Raw genomic sequence first — 19042 nt, 5'->3', positions numbered from 1 at the left:
TACTCTGGCTAAAGCAATCCTCCTGCCTTCTGAGTAGCTAGAACTGCAGAGGCACACCCACCACACCTGGCTAACTTTTTTAAAAAAATTTTTTTGTAGAGAGGGAGTCTTGGTATGTTGTCCAGGCTGGTCTTGAACTCATGGCTCAAGTGTCCCTCCCATCTTGGCCTCCTGAGAAGTTGGGATTACAAGTACATAGTAGCCACTATGGCCAGCCTGCTATCTAGGACTTAGATAGCTAGACAGAAATATTAAATTTCTGGCTTCAAAGGACAGGCTGACTCTTGCTAGGGGCTAAGGCAGCTGGTGACTTTAAGTTGAAGCTCATGCTCATTTACCATTCCAAAAACCGTAGGGCCCTTAAGAATTATGCAAAATATACTCTGCCTATGCTTTATAAGTGGAAAAACAAAGCTTGGATGACAGGACATCTATTTATAGCACGGTTTACTGAATATTTTAAGGCCACTGTTGAGACCTCTTGCTCACAAAAAAGATTTCTCTCAAAATATCAGTGTCCATTGACAATAAATGTAGACACCCGAGAGCTCTGATGGAGATCCACAAGGAGATTAATGTTTTCATACCTAACACAACATCTGTTCCACAGCCTATGGATCAAGGAGTCATTTCAACTCCTGAGTCTTATCATTTAGGAAATATATTTAGTAATTTAATAAAGCTATAGCTGACATACTTTCTTGAGATGGAATCTCCTCCTGGTCAAGATGCTGTGAACATTTGAATGACAACAGAGGATTTAGAATATTACATAAACTCAATTGTAAAGCAGTGGCAGGGTTTGAGAAGGTCGACTTTAATTTTTTTTTTTTTTATGTATTTATGTATTTATTTGGAGACAGGGTCTCACTCTGTTGCCCAGACTGGAATGCAGTCGTGTAATCATAGCTCAAACTGTAACCTCAAACTCCTGGGCTCAAGTGATTCTCCTGCCTTAGCCTCCTGAGTAGCTAGGACTACAGGTGTGCACCACCATACCCAGCTAATTTTTCTATTTTTTGTAGAGATGGGGGTCTCATTGTGTTGCCCAGACTGGTCTTTAATTCCTGGCCTCAAGCAGTCCTTCTGCCTCAGACTCCCAAAGGAGTGAGCCACCACACCTGGCCAGATTGACTTCATTTATTTATTTTTTTTAGATAAATAGAAAGTCTGGTTTTATTTTCAGCTTTACATTTTTGTCAAATGCAAGGTGAGCCAGCTAAGATATAAATATTCCAATAATGACTGAAGTAATAACTTCTGCTGGCATGTCTTCTGAGTCTCCATTTCCTCCATTGATACTCATTCAAATAATAAAAGAAACACATTGTAGTTGAGTTTACTATTATCAATGGCACTCTCATCAAGGTTCTTACAGATCGAATAAGGTTCATTAGCTGAGATTTAATTTGTGACTCCTCTCCGAAGCCACTGATTCCCTGGTCTGTTCCCCAGCCAAAGTTCCACATGGTTGGGGAGGCCTCACAATCATGGCAGAAGACGAATAAGAAGCAAAGTCACGTCTTACATGGTGGCAGACAAGAGACTGACCTCAGTTTTGAAAGAAGTTCTACTGTGGGCACAATGTTATCAAATAGAACACACACTACAGAGAAATCTTTTGTGAAAGAAAAAGTCAAATCAGTGTGGCCAAGTTCACTACTGTCTTAAGAAATTGTCGCAACCAGCCTAGCCTTTAGCAGTCACCATCCTGATCAGTCAGCAGCCATCAACATTGAGGCAAGATCCTCTACCAGCAAAAAGATTATGACTCACTGAAGACTCAGATGATTGTTAGCATTTTTTAACAATAAAGTATTATTTACTAATTAGTGGGATACGGTGGCATGCGCCTGTAATCTCAGCTACTGGAGAGGCTGAAGCAGGAGAATTTCTTGAACCCGGGAGGCAGAGGTTGCAGTGAGTCGAGATCATGCCACTGCACTCCTGCCTGGGCAACAGAGGGAGACTCCATCTCAAAAAATAATAATAAATAAAAGATAAAGTATTATTTGTTTGTTGATTGGTTGATTGAGACAGGGTCTCATTCTGTCACCCAGGCTGGAGTGCAGTGGCATGATCCTGGCTCACTGTAGCCTCAACCTCCTGGGCTCAAGCTATCCTCTCACCTCAGCATCCCAGGTAGTTGGAACTACAGGGGCATGCCATCACATTTGGCTATTTTGTTGTATTTTTTGTAGAGATGAGTTTTTGCCATGTTGCCCAGGCTTGTCTTGAACTCCTGAACTCAAGTAATTCTCCCGCCTCAGCCTCCCAAAGTGTTGAGATTACAGGCGTGAGCCACCATGCCTGGTCCCAATTTTGTTTTATCTAAATCTCTATCCATTCTCTACCCCCTCACCATTGTGAATTATTTTGAAGCAAATCTCAGTGTCAAACATCATATAATTTTATGCATAAATATATGTTCATGTGTGTCTCTGAAAGGTACATGTATGTATACACACACACATACACATGCACACACACATATACATACATACATGTATATATACAAAATACTTTTTTTGTTTGTTTTTTGGACAGAGTCTCACTCTGTCACCCAGACTGGAGTGCAGTGGCATGATCTCAGTTCACTGCAACCTCCATCTCCCAGGCTCAAACAATCCTCCCACCTCAGCCTCCAGAGTAGTTGGGACTACAGGCTCCCACCACCATGCCTGGCTAATTTTTGTATTTTTTGTAGAGACAGAGTTTAGCCATGTTGCTCAGGCTGGTGCTGAACCCCTGGGCTCAAGTCATTTGGCCTCCCAAAGTTCTGGGATTATAGGCGTGAGCCACTGCACCTGGCCAAAGACATATTTTTTAAAACATACAGCCATAATGCAAGTTACAAGTACATAGTAGCCACTTTGGCCAGCCTGCTATCTAGGACTTTCATAGTAATGCAAATAGTAGCCACTTTGGCCAGCCTACTATCTAGGACTTTCATAGTAATGCAAATTAAAGGTACATAGTAGCCACAAGCAGTAGCATTATGCTGGTTTTTTTTTTTTTTTTTTTTGAGACGGAGTTTCGCTCTTGTTACCCAGGCTGGAGTGCAATGGCGTGATCTCGGCTCACCGCAGCCTCCGCCTCCTGGGTTTAGGCAATTCTCCTGCCTCAGCCTCCTGAGTAGCTGGGATTACAGGCACGCGCCACCACGCTCAGCTAATTTTTTGTATTTTTAGTAAGTGTTTCACCATGTTGACCAGGATGGTCTCGATCTCTTGACCTCGTGATCCACCCGCCTTGGCCTCCCAAAGTGCTGGGATTACAGGCGTGAGTCACCGCGCACGGCCAATATGCTGGTTTTTAAAGTACTTTACTATTTGCAAAGATCTTTGACATACCTGATTTCCTTTAGTAGGGCCCAGTATCTCCTTAAGATAGATGTATCAAGCCTTTTTATTTATTTATTTATTTGTTAGACAGAATCTTGTTTTGTTGCCCATGCTGGAGTGCAATGGCGCGATCTTGGCTCACTGCAACCTCTGCCTACCGGGTTCAAGCGATTCTCCTGCCTCAGCCTCCTGAGTAGCTAGGATTACAGGCATGGACCACCACGCCCTGGTAATTTTTGTATTTTTAGTAGAGATGGGGTTTCACCATGTTGGTCAGGCTGGTCTCGAACTCCTGACCTCATGATATGCCTACCTTGGCCTCCCAAAGTGCTGGGATTACAGGCATGAGCCACCATGTCTGGCCTTATCAAGCCATTTTATAAGGTGAAAAATCCAAGACTCAGGGGTTTAATGAGCTTCTCAAACTCAAACCTAGGTATTTTGTCCTTAATACCTATGCTCTTCATATGACTTGGTGGTATCTCAATTTCAATCCTTGTCCTTGGACTTCCAATGGCTTCACCTATTATATTTAATGCTCTAAAGCAGGCAGTACCTTTCTTACTGCTCCTCATCTTTTAAAAAAAATTGTAGAAGTATGCTCATTAAAAAAATCAAAACAATATAGAAGTCACACACATACACACCCCCCGCAAGATAACTACTGTTGTTAACTTCTTGTGTGTTCTTCCAGACCTTTTCCTATGTATGGATGGAGCTGCATTTATTGTTTTCCTTTACTGTGTTCAGAAAAATGAAATCAGGCTATTCATACTTTCCTATATTTTTCTGGTGTTCATTTAAACATATCATATAGTAAGTTTTCCAAGCCCAAACATATAGATCCACTTCATTATTTTTAGTAATTCCATTATTTCTATAATAAGGCTTAATCATAGTTTATTTAACTTTTCTTCTCTAGAAGGACATTTAAGTTGCCCACAGTTTTTAGCTGTAATAAATAACATTGCACTGAATATCCTTGTACATATTTTCTTGTGTACTTGTTAAAATATGTATTTCTCTGAAAGAGTCCTAGAAGTGAAATTACTAATCCTAAAAGCATGCCAAATAGGTACTACTAAAGTATAATCCAAAAATGTTTATACCAGTTTGTATTCTAGCCACAAATGTGTAGATGCACTTTTCCTCACATCCTTAGCAAAACATGTGTATGGATGATGTCTAGTATATTTCACCTGTCTAGCAGTAAACCATGGTTCATGTTTCAGTTTTTGTTTCCACTTACTGGTCAATGATATTATGTATCTTTTCTCATCTGTATTATCATGTGTTTCTTTTGTGGTCTGCTTGTTTAATCATTTACCTATTTTATCTAATGGATTATTGATCTGTCTTGTTTTGTAAGAGCTTTTTGTATATCAGATAAATTCATGCTTCATCTGCTATGTGTTAAAAATACTAGGTTGAATCACATGAATTGTTAATATTCAACCATTTTTTACCCCCCAACATGGGAATTTTATATAGTTCAACCTAATATTTTCCCCAGACCTTTATTTATCTCTTAACTTTGCTAATTGTGTCTCTTTATGTAGAACTTACTAATTTGTATACGGTCAGATTTGCCCATTCAACCAGTATTTATCGAGCTATGTGCCAGGAGATAGATGTGGGCCTTCCATTGTGGCACTTTCTGTCTGGTAGGAAGGCTCACAAACATCATCACATAATTGCAAACTGTGATGAAGCCTCTGAAGGAAGCAGCTTCTCCTTTAGCGTTTTTTGGATTTGGTATCTTGCTTAGGAACTCTTTCCTTCCCCACCTCAAGATTATGAAAATACTGGCTCCGTGGTGGCTCACACCTGTAATCCCAGCACTTTGGGAGGCTGAAGCAGGTGGATCACCTGAGGTCAAGAGTTCAAGACCAGCCTGGCCAACATGGCAAAACCCCATCTCTACTAAAAATACAAAAATTTCCCGAGTGTGATGGCAGGTGCCTATAATCCCAGCTACTTAGGAGGCTGAGGTGGGAGAATCACTTGAACCTGGGAGGCAGTGGTTGCAGTGAGGCAAGATCACACCACTGTACTCCAGCCTAGGTGGTGACAGAGCGAGACTCTGTCTCAAAAAAAAAAAAAAAAAAGTTACAAAAACTGTCACATGTTTTCTTCTAATACTCTTGTGGCTTTAACATTTAACTTTTAAAATTCCATTCGTTATTTATTTTCCGTTATGGTGAGAACTGAGGTTTATAGTTACTATTCCAGTTGCATAGCTAATTATTTTAACACCATTTATAAATAATATACCATCGTTTCACTGATGTGAAGTCTCTCTTCATACTATTATATGAATTTCTTTATTTACATGGTTCTGCTGCTTTGTTCAGTTTAATTTCATTTGTCTCCATTTCTATCAGTACCACACAGCTTAGATTTTTTGAGTTTATAAATTTGTTAAATTATTTATTACTGATATTTATTCTTATTTTATTTATTTATTTTTGAGATGGAGTCTCATGCTCTTGTCCAGGCTAGAGTGCAATGGTACAATCTCGGCTCACTGGGTTCAAGCAATCCTTCCACCACAGCCCCCCTAGTAGCTGGGACTACAGGCATGTGCCACCATGCCTGGCTAATTTTTGTATTTTTGAGTAGAGATGGGGTTTTACCATGTTGGCCAGGCTGGTCTGGAACTCCTGGCCTCAAGTGATCCACCACCTTGGCATCCCAAAGTGCTGGGATTACAGGCATGAGCCACCATGCCCGGCCAATTATTATTTATTTATTTATTTATTTATTTATTTTGGAGACGGAGTTTCGCTCTTGTTACCCAGGCTGGAGTGCAATGGCACGATCTTGGCTCACCGCAACCTCCGCCTCCTGGGTTCAGGCAATTCTCTTGCCTCAGCCTCCTGAGTAGCTAGGATTACAGGCACGCGCCACCATGCCCAGTTAATTTTTTGTATTTTTAGTAGAGACGGGGTTTCACCATGTTGACCAGGATGGTCTCGATCTCTTGACCTTGTGATCCACCCGCCTTGGCCTCCCAAAGTGCTGGGATTACAGGCGTGAGCCACCGCGCCCAGCGCCCGGCCAATTATTTTTTATTAGTGATTTTTTTTAATTCCCCCTAGGGCTAGTCTCTTTCATCATCCTTTAAAAAAATATTGTCTTGGTTGTTTTTCCAGTTGAGCTTATTTTTAAATTTTATTTATTTTTAATCTTTTTCTTATAGTGATAACAGCACTTAACATGAGATCGGCCCTCCTTAACAAATTTTGAAGTGCACAATACAGTATTGTTAGCTGTGGGCACAATGTTGTATAGCAGATCTCTGGAACATACTCATCTTGCGTAAAGTTATCAAATTTGTACCCTCTGAACATCAACCCTGTGGTTCCCCTCCCTGTAGCCCCTGGCAGCCACCCTTCTGCCTGTTTCTATGAGTTTTGACCTTTTTAGGTACCTTATATAAGTGGATTCATACAGTATGTGTCCAAAGAAGTAAGCCAACTTTTACTTCCAGGTTCATCCATTTGAGCTTGAGAATCAGCTTGTCAAATTTAGGAGTGGGGAAGCTTTGCCTAATACAATTTTTATTGAAGTTGCAATAAATTTATAAATTACATTTTCATGAGTTTTTTGGTAACAGCTTTATTTGGATGTACTTCATATACCAAACAATTCACTCATTTAAAGGGCACAGTGAATAATTTTTAGTATATTTACAGAGTTGCATATCACCACAATCAATTTTAAAATGTTTTTATCATCCCAAAAGGAATCCTCATAGTCTTTAGCCGTCACCCCTGAGCCTTCCATCCCTTGTATCCCTGGGCAACCACTAATCTTCTGTATCTAGGGATTTCCCTATTCTGAACATTTCGTATAAATGAGTCACACAGTATGGAGTCTTTTGTGTCTGGCTTATTTTACTTAGCCTAGTGTCTTCAAGATTCATTCATGTTGTAGCACGTGTCAGTACTTCATTCTTTTGTATGGCCAAATATTCTATTTTATGGATATACTACATCTTATTTACCTATCATTTGCTAGATATAAATTACATTTCAAAGAAATACAGACTTCTCACCAGCCTCACACCTTTTTTGAACAGAGATAGATAAAACATTGTGGCCATCAAGCCTAATTTTCTTGTCTGGGCAATAATGCTTCTCTACTTCTCTCATGGTGGCATATCTGGATGAGGCAGCTGCTGTCAAAGGTTTTTTGCTCTGGCCCTCCTGGTGTGACTCTCCCTATTGCAGAGGCCTGAAGTATCTTTCTTATGGAACAGGCCAGCAGTTGCCCTCATTATCCTGGACAGGTCTCTCCAGGCAGCCTTACCCCACTGCCCGATCTCACTGAATCATGGCATAGGGGATCTGCCCTAGTAGAGCTGTGGAGTCCACATGCCGTTGGGACATTATTTAGCTTCTCTCATATCTCTTCCCCTACCTATTCTCTGCCACCTCTATCACTTTTAAAAATTAGTATCTGAGGGCTGGGTGCAGTGGCTCACACCTGTAATCCCAGCACTTTGGGACACCGAGGCGGGCAGATCACCTCAGGTTGGGAGTTTGAGACCAGCCTGAACAACATAGAGAAACCCTGTCTCTACTAAAAATACAAAATTAGCCGGGAGTGGTGGTGCATGCCTTTAAACCCAGCTACTCGGGAGGCTGAGGCAGGAGAGTTGCTTGAACCCGGGAGGTGAAGGTTGCAGTGAGCCGAGACCTTACCACTGTACTCCAGCCTGGGCAATAAGAGCAAAACTCTGTCTCAAAAAAAAAAATAATAATAATATCTAAGCCTCCTTCATATTTTATGTCATGTTTGTTGTAAAGTAGTTGGAAATAGCAAGACCAGTGATTCCTCTGTGAGTTGTTAGAGAAGTTGTCTATAGCTCTAGCCTTGCCCCTAAGCAGCTTCTTTATCTGCTGAAGCCAGCTGTGTCTGGGTCTAGTGGTGACAGTGCTGGGTTGGGGGGTGGGTGTCACCCCTGGGAAGATAAAGTCTCTGGAATCTTATCTCTGAGACTGTGGTATAATTTTTTTTTTGGAGACAGAATCTTACTCTGTCGCCCAGGCTGGAGTACAGTGGCACAATCTCAGCTACTGCAACCTCTGCCTCCTAGGTTCAAGCAATTCTCTGCCTCAGTCTCCCAAGTAGCTGGGATTGTAGGCGCCCACCACCACACCCGGCTAATTTTTGTATTTTTAGTAGAGACCGGGTTTTACCATCTTGGCCAGGCTGGTCCTTTTTTTTTTTTTTTTTTGAGACAGAGTTTCATTCTTGTTGCCCAGGCTGGAGTGCAGTGGCACAATCTCAGCTCACCACAACCTCCGCCTCCTGGGTTCAAGCAATTCTCCTGACTCAGCCTCCTGAGTAGCTAGGATTATAGGCATGTGCCACCACGCCTGGCTAATTTTGTATTTTTGGTAGAGATGAGATTTTGCCATGTTTTTCAGGCTGGTCTCAAACTCTCGACCTCAGGTGATCTGCCCACCTTGGCCTCCCAGAGTGCTGGGATTAGAGGCATGAGCCACTGTGCCTGACCCAGGCTAGTTTTGAACTCCTGACCTTATAATCCACTGGCCTTGGCCTCCCAAAGTGCTGGGATTACAGGCATGAACCACCACGCCTGGCCAACTGGTATAATTCTAAACTCTTTCCTCCAGGAGCTTTTAGGCTTAGGCAATACTAATCTAGCTCTGAAAATACTAAGGTCCAATATAATTGACCATGTGGCAGTCATCAAAATAAACTGCTTAACAGGAACTACAGAAGTGATGCATATAAGGAAATCATGTAGAAGAGCAGGGCTCATGATGTTTCCTATTTTCCAAAGAGTGGTGTCTGATGATATTTTTAGGTACAAGATGCAACACCAATTATCAAATAACCTATTCTCTTTTCCTCTGCATGAAACAGCACAGTAGGATTTTTCACTGTAGATTTTACCTGGAAACATGACGGCAACGGAACTCTCAGAAAGGAAGTCCTTCCCAGACCTCTGACTTGTGTCCAGTTCCCTGCATGACATTTCCACCTGATTATGTCACAAATGATCACTTAGGATTAGCTAGGCTGCATATAACAGGGAACCCAAGTAACAGTTCCTTAAGTAAGATAGAAAAGCTTATTTCTCTCACATTAAAAGTCCAGAGGTAAGTGATCTGGGACTTATCTGCTGCTCCAAAATATCAGAGATCTAGGTTCCTCTCTTTTGTTCTGCAGTCTTCAGCTTGCCGTTTCTTTCTCATGATCTAAGAGCTGTTTGTGCTCCAGCCATCACATCTATTTCCCAGCCAGTATGGAGAAGGAAAGGAAGGAAGGCATACTTCTTGTGTTTGAGAACATTTCTGAGAGCTGTGCATGACTTGCACAAGGGACTTGATTCTCTTTTGTCTGAACTTAATCTTGTGGACACACCTAGCAAGCAAGTGAGGCTGGAAAACAGTCTGTCCCAGGTGGCCAGTATCCTTAGGGGTCCTGTCACCAAGAAAGAAGGAGGGAACAGTTGTTCGTGGGGAATCTTTGCTATTCCTAGGCTCCTCAGACTCAGTGTTCAGCTCTTCTTCTTCCCTCGCCCAGGCACCCTTTTCTCTTAGTTGGCAGCATGTTCTGTCACTTAAGTCAGAAATGCTAAGAAGCGTTCATGATTCTGTTTTCTCACTCTTCCATATCCAATCATTTACCAAGCTCTGACGATTTTACATCCTAAATGTTTCTTGATCTGCTTCTTCCTCTTCATTCTCACCATGCGTGCCCTAGGTCAGGCATGGATTGCAGAACCAGCCAAACATGTGTTCTCACCCCTGGTTTTATCCCCTCACACCCATCTTCCACACCATTCAAACACAGATCTGCCCACACAACTCCTCTGACAAAAATCCTTCCTTAGTGTTCCATCACCTACAGGTTAAATATCCAGGTTTTCTAACTTAGCATGTAAGGCCCTGTGATCTGCTCCCTGCTTCACCCCTTAAACTCCACTATCTGAAATGGACGCTGTGAATATAAATTCCTTGTTCTGCACCATCTCTTTATCTCCTGGGCTAATCTTTGTATACCCTTTAAGACTCCCCTTCCTCTGAGAAGCCTTCCCTGGGGTCCTCCCCATCCCCGGCATCCGATAGTGCTATTGCTGTCACTGTAGATTTCTCCTGTGGCGCTTTACCTCGCCAGTTGTTTGTGTTTCCCGCCTACTCTCTGCCACCAGACTTTCTGGTTCTTTGAGGCCATAGACTATTTTAAACACCTTCATATTCCCAGTACCTTCATTCTGGTGTCCAAAATAGGCATTCCACACATGTCTAGATGAATGAGAGAATGAAAATTCCATAATAACTGCAGAATACTCAGGAATTAGTATAGCTTCACTAGGCTTGGCCACTGGAGGGCAGTGAGTTACACTTTTCTGATACTGTGGTGAGTTAGCTGAAAGCTCCCTCTCCACTAAGGGATGGAGGTGGAGCACCATCACTTAATCAACAAGTCTTGATGAGCACCAGCACGTGCAGGCTACTGCTCTAGGCACCGGGGTTATGACAATAAACAAAGTAGACAAAAACCCTGCCTGCTACTTCTAGGTATTTATTCAAGGAAAATGAAGGCTTATAGCCCCAAAAGACATATACAAAAGTATTCACAGCAACTTTACACAGACAAAAAACTGGAAACAACTCTAATACCAATTAATATGAGAACAGATACCTATACTATGGAACAGTACTCAGCAATAAATAAGAATGTACTTGCTAAGTACAGCAACATGGCAGAGTCTCAGAAACCATGAAACTGAACAAAAGAAACCAGATGCCAAAAAAAGTATATACTGTATGATTCGCATTATATGGAGTTAAAAATATGTAAACTTTATCATGGCAATAGAAATGAGAACAAAGTTTGCCTATGGTAGGAGATGGACTGAGAGTGGGTATGAGGAAACATTTCTGGAGTGATGGAAACGTTCTCTATTTGGACAGGGGAGTTTTTTTTTCAAACCATAGACATAAACATGTGTCAAGATTCAGAACTGTGCACATAGGTGCAGTTTACTATGCATAATTCTACTTTTTAAAAAAATCACTTTTTTTTTTGAGACAGAGTCTCCCTCTGCCACCAGACTGGAGCGTAGTGTACAATCTCGGGTCACCGCAACCTCTACCTCCCAGATTCAAGTAATTCTCCTGCGTCAGCCTTCCAAGTAGCTGGGACTACAGGTGCACGCCACCATGCTCGGCTAAAAAAAAAAAAAAATCACTTTCTTAGTTTAATTTCTGGTGGGCAGACAATCAACTGAAAAAAATAGATATTTGTTAGATTGAGGTAAGTGTTATGGATAAAAACAAAGCAAGAAAGAGGGACAGGGATGTGCCACGCTGTCAAGTGTGGGAGCACTTTAAACCCAGTGGTGAGCTACCTTCACACTGAGGAGATGACATCTGGGCAGAGTGCTGAAGGAGGTAAGGGAGTGAGCTGTGCAGTTAATTTTTAATAGTTAACCCTCACATTTTCAAAGAAAAGGTACTATGGATCCCGTTGCCTTGTCTTGCTCCTGAGCTGTTGTGGATTGTGCTCGCCCTCCACGCTCAGTCCTGGGAGACAGCACCCTCCAACTTAGATCTGACTCCTTGCACATGACATCAGTTCTCCACGGTCTGCTCTTCCCTGTCGGGCTAGACCGAATATGAAACTGGACAAACTTCATTATTGTCTCAAGAGGACGTTCCTTTACTGCTTTTTAAAATTTAACCTTTATATTTAATTATACATTTAGAAAAGTGCATCTATCATACATGCACAGTTTGATGAATTTCCCCAAAATAACCAACACCCATATCAAGACATGGAACATTTCTAGGACTTCAGAAGTCCCCTTGTGTTCCTCCTAGTCTCTAACCCATCCTCTCCTCCCCTGCCCCTGCAAGGGTAACTACTTTACTGACTTCTAACACCCAGATTAGTTTTGCCTATTTCTAAGCATTACCTAAATTGAATCATATAGTAAGAAGTTTCTACTTTAATGTTGTTGATTTGGAGGGAATTAGGGAGTGGGCTTGATGCTGAATTTTTAGCAGCCACCTATTTGGGACTCAAGCTGGCTCCTGGCCCCATCTTCATAGATGAAGCAGCCTCCTATGTGATAGGCAGCTGAGAAATATTGAGGTTCTTCCCAGCAATGTGTGAAGATAGCCCAGCCAGGGTGCTGAGATGCTTTCAGTTACACTTGAAGGCAGTGTGTGCGTTTGGTGGGATGTCCAGTGCTGAATTTCTTGTCATTGCAGGAGACGAGTTCTCCAGGGGCAAGTTGTGGCTTGTTATTTCTGAGATTATAAGACCTTGCCTGGTGCTCTACCCTGGCAGTGAGCTGAGCAGTGTGTGGTGTGCATGTGTTCTCTGTCCCTCATCTGACCCCAGGGATAAGTGAGAAATTGTAACAGAGGAGAAGAAGTTGAGGTAGCCAACGTATTCAAGATATTTTAGCCTACATGAGTAGCCTCTGTGAACAGCTGACATTGGCACTGGGGGCCCTGAGCCTCCCAGGGCCTCTTCACATCCACAGCATCTTTGTAACTTGCTGCCTGTCTCTGCGAGTGGTCTTTGGACAGGTCCTAGAAGGTTAAGTATGTGCTGGACCTTGCCTCTCCTTTGCCTTCTCTTCCTTTGCCCCATAACTGGAATACTCAGTTTGGACCCTTATAATCTGGGATCCTATAGCCAATTTTAGGAGGCTGACTTAACCAGCAGCAACTAATGTTTGCTAAATAAAAGTAAAAGTAATACAGCAACCTAAGGAAAATAGCGAAACCTTGGTAGTATGGTTGGATTTTTAAATTAATTTTAAACAGGACATCACGATACTTGTATACTGGGCTATCCCACCCTTGAGCAGCCAGAGTTCATGTATCATTCCGAGTTAATAGTCACCACCTGATTGACAAGCAAAGTGTCAGAATGCCATTATGGTCAGCTAAGCAGCATCTTCAAAATGGCACGTCTCTGACAGCCAGAAACATGAACTGCCTCCCAGTGGGTCTTTTCTCTGTGGAAATTTCAGAATAAGCCTTTCCTCCAACCATCTCATTGGAGTGGCCATCTCCCTCAGACACCAGCTCCCCTGTCTTTGCCAGGTGGTTTGGCTCTCCCAGGTTAGCAAGTGGCCTCTCTGCCCTCTCTAAACTTACAGGTTTGCAGTGGTGTTATTGTCTCAGCTACTGCCATCCTGTACTTGCCTGAAAATGTCAGATGCATAACACCCAACAATACATTTATATATAGCACTTGAACCAGTTCAAAATTATTACATAGAAGTGATAAGATGAATTCTTGACATTTTAAGCCGTTTTTTTTCTGGATGAAATATTTGTTCCTGTTTTATGAGGTTCTTTAGATGTATGGTTGAAAAGATTTTTTGCTTTTTCTCAGTTTACTTTTGTTATCAGAAAATATTATGCGAGGTTTTCTTAGGAGTCCAGTTAAGAAACAACAACAAGGACCTGAATCAGGTAACCAGAAGCTTTGGAAAGTAGAAAGGCCATCTGCAGCTGAGGCGTTGGAGCCTCTTGGTCTGGCTGGTCAGGGTGAATCATGCTGGCCCACCAGATCACATCTAGAAATTGCCCTGAGATCACAGATGACTCCTGGGAAATGCCTAGAGCAGTGAATAGACAAGTTACTCTTGTCAGTGTAGGCAAAACCAGTTCTTCCTAAAGCTGTCAGGGAATTTTTGAGGCATATATTAAGCTGATTTTTTAGGACTGGGGCTCAGAGTTCTCGGAAAAATAAACAGTTGACTGGAGCCATCACTCAAGTACATTTCATCAGCTAATAAATGGGCATGTTCTTTGTCAGGCCCAGAGTGGGCAATTTGATTTTTATAAAAGAGCTTTTGGGTTTCCTCCTTTTGGATGCCTTGCCTCTTAAAATAGCCATAAAATATCCCTTAAAATCTCGATTCCTCCCATCTGAGTCCTGGCTACTGTATGCTCTGTCATGACAACCAAAGACTCTGCCCTCACTCGAGATTACACTGCTGGCATGGTTTCCCATTTCAGCTTCAATTATATGTTGAATTTCCTCAAGTGGACGCTTAATGATCCTTCTGAACAGATTGTTTATGCTGAATGAAGCCCTTCAGAGAGCATTTCCTCCTCCCTTTCTCCGCTGCTTTTTGCTGGTGCACTCAGTTCACAGTTTTTGACTAAATGTTTGAATTTTATCCTCCCAGCAGGCAGAAAAATAGAACTAAACCCTCCCTCCCACTCTCTGCAATGCCGGGGAACTATCTCACTGGCTGTGAAAACAAAGGGCTAGTGGGCAGAAAACAGCCCCCAATTCAGGGCCCCAAAATAGGGTTCAGCACCTTGTCTGTTGTTCCTTTGCTCCCTAGATGGCTACAGGTTTGGAGTTGGTACAGTTACTGAGCATGGCAACTTACCAACTTATGACCTCATGTTGTTAATCAGGTTTTTTCTCCTTAAGATGAAAGGCAAAAGTAGAGAACTTTGAAAATTGACTTATTTTTAAGGTGTGTTTTGGGATGGTAGGTGTATCAGTTAGGATTAAGTTTGGCTGTGAATAACAGAGATCCAGAGTATCAGTGCTGGCTCGGTACGGTGGCTCACACCTGTAATTTTAGCACTTTAGGAGGCTTAGGTGGGAGGATAACTTAAGCCCAGGAGTTCAAGACCAGCCTGGGCAATATAGTAAGATCTTGCCTCTTAAGACAAAAAAAAAAAAAGACAGTGCCAGTGGCTTACATAAGATAGAAGTGTATTTGTCCCTTTGGTAACAATAATAATTATGCCAGCTAAGTTTTTTTTTTTTGAGATGGAGTTTCGCTCTTGTTACCCAGGCTGGAGTGCAATGGCGTGATCTCAGCTCACCGCAACCTCCGCCTCCTGGGTTCAGGCAATTCTCCTGCCTCAGCCTCCTGAGTAGATGGGATTACAGGCACGCGCCACCATGCCCAGCTAATTTTTTGTATTTTCAGTAGAGATGGGGTTTCACCATTTTAACCAGGATGGTCTCGATCTCTTCACGTCGTGATCCACCCGCCTTGGCCTCCCAAAGTGCTGGGATTACAGGCATGAGCCACCGCGCCCGGCTGCCAGCTAACTTTTATGTAATGCTTATTTTATGCCAGGCACTGTCATTAGCACTTTTCATATATTAACTAACATATTTAATCCATAAAATATCCTATGACACTGGGACTGATGTTACCACTTTAACGGATGAGGAATTGAGACACAGAAGGTAAAGTCATTTGAGCAAAGTCACATAGCTAATGAGTGACAGAGCCAGGACTTGAGCTCTGTAGTCTGGCTCCAGAGTCTGCTCTTAGCAGACAATGTGCTTGCTATTCTGTCTGACAAAAAGCCATAGGTCACCAGGGCTGATATGACAGCAGTGCTCCTGTTGCCCCCAGGAACCGGGGCTCTTGCTCTCTTTATACCCTGCCGTGTGTGGTTTCCAATTCTGCTTGTATTTGCATTGTAATGCAATGTTCTGGAATCCTAAAATGCCCAAGTTGGAAAAGACCTTTCAATTTATTATGGAGCTCTGGATCTTCCTTTGGAAAATGTGTATGAGGAATGGGGGTAGTTTTTGTCTTGATCCTTCCTTGTGGGTTTCACTTTTTTCTTATAACCCTATTATAAAGAAGGAGCTGCTGCCTCGCATGGATTAGAAGTCATGCTCATGAATAGGGAAGGGGCTCTCCTTCCTTGTGTACTGTTGTGAGGCTGGCCCTGGAGAAGAGTCTGCCTGAGCCTGTGACCCAGAGCAGCCCTCAAAGGAAACAGTTCCTTGGGGCATTGTTTATGGTCATGAGAGTTGGAGCCAAACTGGGTATCCATCCCCAGGGGAATGGATAAAGTATGATGGAGGCACACCATGCAGCAATGAACTAGAGGTATGTACAGGAACTCAGACCTTAGAACATGAAGCAAAAAGTCAAAGGAAGATCCTGAGCTGGGTTTTACAGCCCAATATAATTTAACTAAATTAATTAATATATAATATTAAAATATAATATAAAACATGTAAAATATTAGGTAAAATGATGAAAACTTTTTTTGTTGTTCTTCTTTCTTTCTTTTTTTTTTTAATTTGACAGAGCTTTGCTCTTGTTGCCCAGGCTGAAGTGCAGTGGTGAGATCTCAACTCACCGCAACCTCCACCTTCCAGGTTCAAGCAATTTTCCTGCCTCAGCCTCCTGAGTAGCTGGGATTACAGGCATGCGCCACCACACCCAGCTAATTTTGTATTTTCAGTAGAGACGGGGTTTCTCCAGGTTGGTCAGGCTGGTCTTGAACTCCCAACCTTAGATGATCCACCTGCCTTGGCCTCCCAAAGTGCTGAGATTACAGACATGAGCCACCATGCCCAGCCTAAAATATTGTTAAAATAATATATAGTTATAATTTTATATATTTTATAATATCTATATAATTTTTATTTTTATATAATTATAATTATATTTAAATATAGGTTAAATATAATTTTAGATATAATTATATTTTAATATAGCTTTATATATCTATTTACATAGATATACAAACATATATTTAAAAATATGTATATATGCTCACATATATAAAAAACACTACATAGTAAATGTTTAAATTAGGAATAAAAGAAAAATGATATCTCCTGGAAGAGTTTTTTCTAATGTGATTTCTCTGCTGGGCACAGTGGCTCACACCTGTAATCCTAGCACTTTGAGGCAGGTGGATCACCTGAGGTCAGGAGGTTGAGAATAGCCTGGCCAATAAGGTGAAACCTTGTCTCTACTGAAGATACAAAATTAGCTGGGCCTACTGGCTCACGCCTGTAATCCTAGCTACTTGAGAGGCTGAGGGCAAGAGAATCACTTGAACCTGGGAGGCGGAGGCTACAGTGAGCTGAGATTGCGCCATTGCACTCCAGCCTAGGTGACAAGAGTAAAACTCTGTCTCAAAAAGAAAAGTAAAATGTGATTTCTCTGGCCTGGCATGGTGGCTCACGCCTGTAATCCCAGCACTTTGGGAGGCTGAGGTGGGCAGATCACCTGAGGTCAGGAGTTCAAGACCAGCCTGGCCAACACAGTGAAACCCCATCTCTACTAAAAATACAAAAATTAGCTGGGCATGGTTGCAGGCATCTGTAATCCCAGCTACTCGGGAGGATGAGGCAGGAGAATCACTTGAGCCCAGGAGGCAGAAGTTGCCGTGAGCCAAGATTGCGCCTTAGCACTCCAGCCTGACAGACAAGAGGGAGACTGAGTCTTTAAAAACAAAAAAAAAGTGATTTCTCAAATTGACCTTTATATGCTATCTAGATTTTTAGTTTCTGCCAGCTTAGTGTTTTATAAAATATTCCTTTTTTTTTTTTTTTTGGTGATGAAAGGCAGATGTAGTCAATTGTGGCTCTTTTTTTTCTAAAATACTGTGCATTTTTTTCCTGACTATAAAAATTATGCCTATTATAGAAATTTTGAAAAGTCCAATAAAGCTTTAAGAAAATAAAATCCTTTATTCATACCACCTGGGGAATACTGTGAAACTTGCGATATTTTGTCTTTCCTCTGTGCTTATATAAACACATAAATATCGTATGTACATTAGTTGAAAGTATGCCATAATTTTTCCCTTCTTTTCTCCTTAGTACTGTGACATGCTTTTTCGTGTCATTACAAGTTCGTAATAAACATCATCTAAGATAGCCATATTGTGCCTACTGTGTGCCAGGCACTGTAGTTAGCTAAACTGCAGCTGGCCTTCAAGTTGGATTTTTAGGTTATTCCTAGAGTCATGACTTTTCTGATGAAGCACCCCACCCTTCTCAAGAAAGTTTTTCTTTTTTTTTCAGCCTTTGATGTTCATTTTTAAAATAGCTCTTGAGGCCAGGTGTGGTGGCTCACACCTATAATCGCAGCACTTTGGGAAGTTGAGGCGGGTGGATCACCTGAGGTCAGAAATTTGAGACCAGCCTGGCCAACATGATGAAATCCTGTCTCTACTAAAAATACAAAAATTAGCCAGGCATGATGGCGGGCACCTGTAATCTCAACTACCTGGGAGGCTGAGGCAGGAGAATTCCTGGAACCCTGGAGGCGGAGGTTGCAGTGAGCCGCCATCGCACCATTGCACTCCAGCCCAGGCGACAACAACAAAAAAACAAAAACAAAAACAGCTCTTTAAACAGGATGAAAATCTGAGAGTTTTTACGTGTTATCTCGAGGAGGTTCAGATGTAATCCCAGTACTTTGTGAAGCTGAGGTGTGAGGATCACTTGAGTGTAGGAGTTTGAGACCAGCCTGGGAAACATGGCAAAAAATTAGCTGGGGGTGGTTGTGCACCTGTAGTCCCAGCTACTTGGGAGGCTGAGGTGGGAGAATCATCTGAGCCTGGGAAGTCAAGGCTGCAGTGAGCCAAGATCATGCCACTACACTCCAGCCTGGGCATCAGAGTGAGACCCTCTCAAAAAGAAAGAAAGAAAGAAAAAGGCTAGATACCTTTTTTCTGATGCCATTATGTCTGTAGCACAAGGGATTGCAGTGAACATCCTGTTTCCAGAATAGGGGTTATGTGTCTGAGGAGAAAAGTTGTCTGGTGGAGAACTCAAGGGTCTGATTGTTCTGTGTGTGGCCTCTGACAGGCATACAGGGACTTTCTTGTTGAGCAAGCACAGCGCTTCTTACTACTTCACCTCTCTGTGACAGGAAGGGGGAGCTAATC

At 42.2% G+C, this 19042-nt stretch overlaps 1 protein-coding gene across 1 annotated transcript in view; it reads left to right on the top strand.

The window, feature by feature from the left end:
• The window catches only part of TBC1D22B (TBC1 domain family member 22B), an 82027-nt gene that overhangs the window by 38547 nt on the left and 24438 nt on the right, over positions 1–19042 (top strand). The window lies entirely within an intron of this gene.

The sequence above is a fragment of the Aotus nancymaae genome, unplaced genomic scaffold, assembly GCF_030222135.1.
Source record: "Aotus nancymaae isolate 86718 unplaced genomic scaffold, 86718_ANA_hifiasm-v0.15.2.pri h1tg000040l, whole genome shotgun sequence".
Classification (NCBI taxonomy): Eukaryota; Metazoa; Chordata; class Mammalia; order Primates; family Aotidae; genus Aotus; species Aotus nancymaae.
Note: the sequence above shows the minus strand (reverse complement) of the source record. Positions and strands in the feature narration are given on the sequence as shown.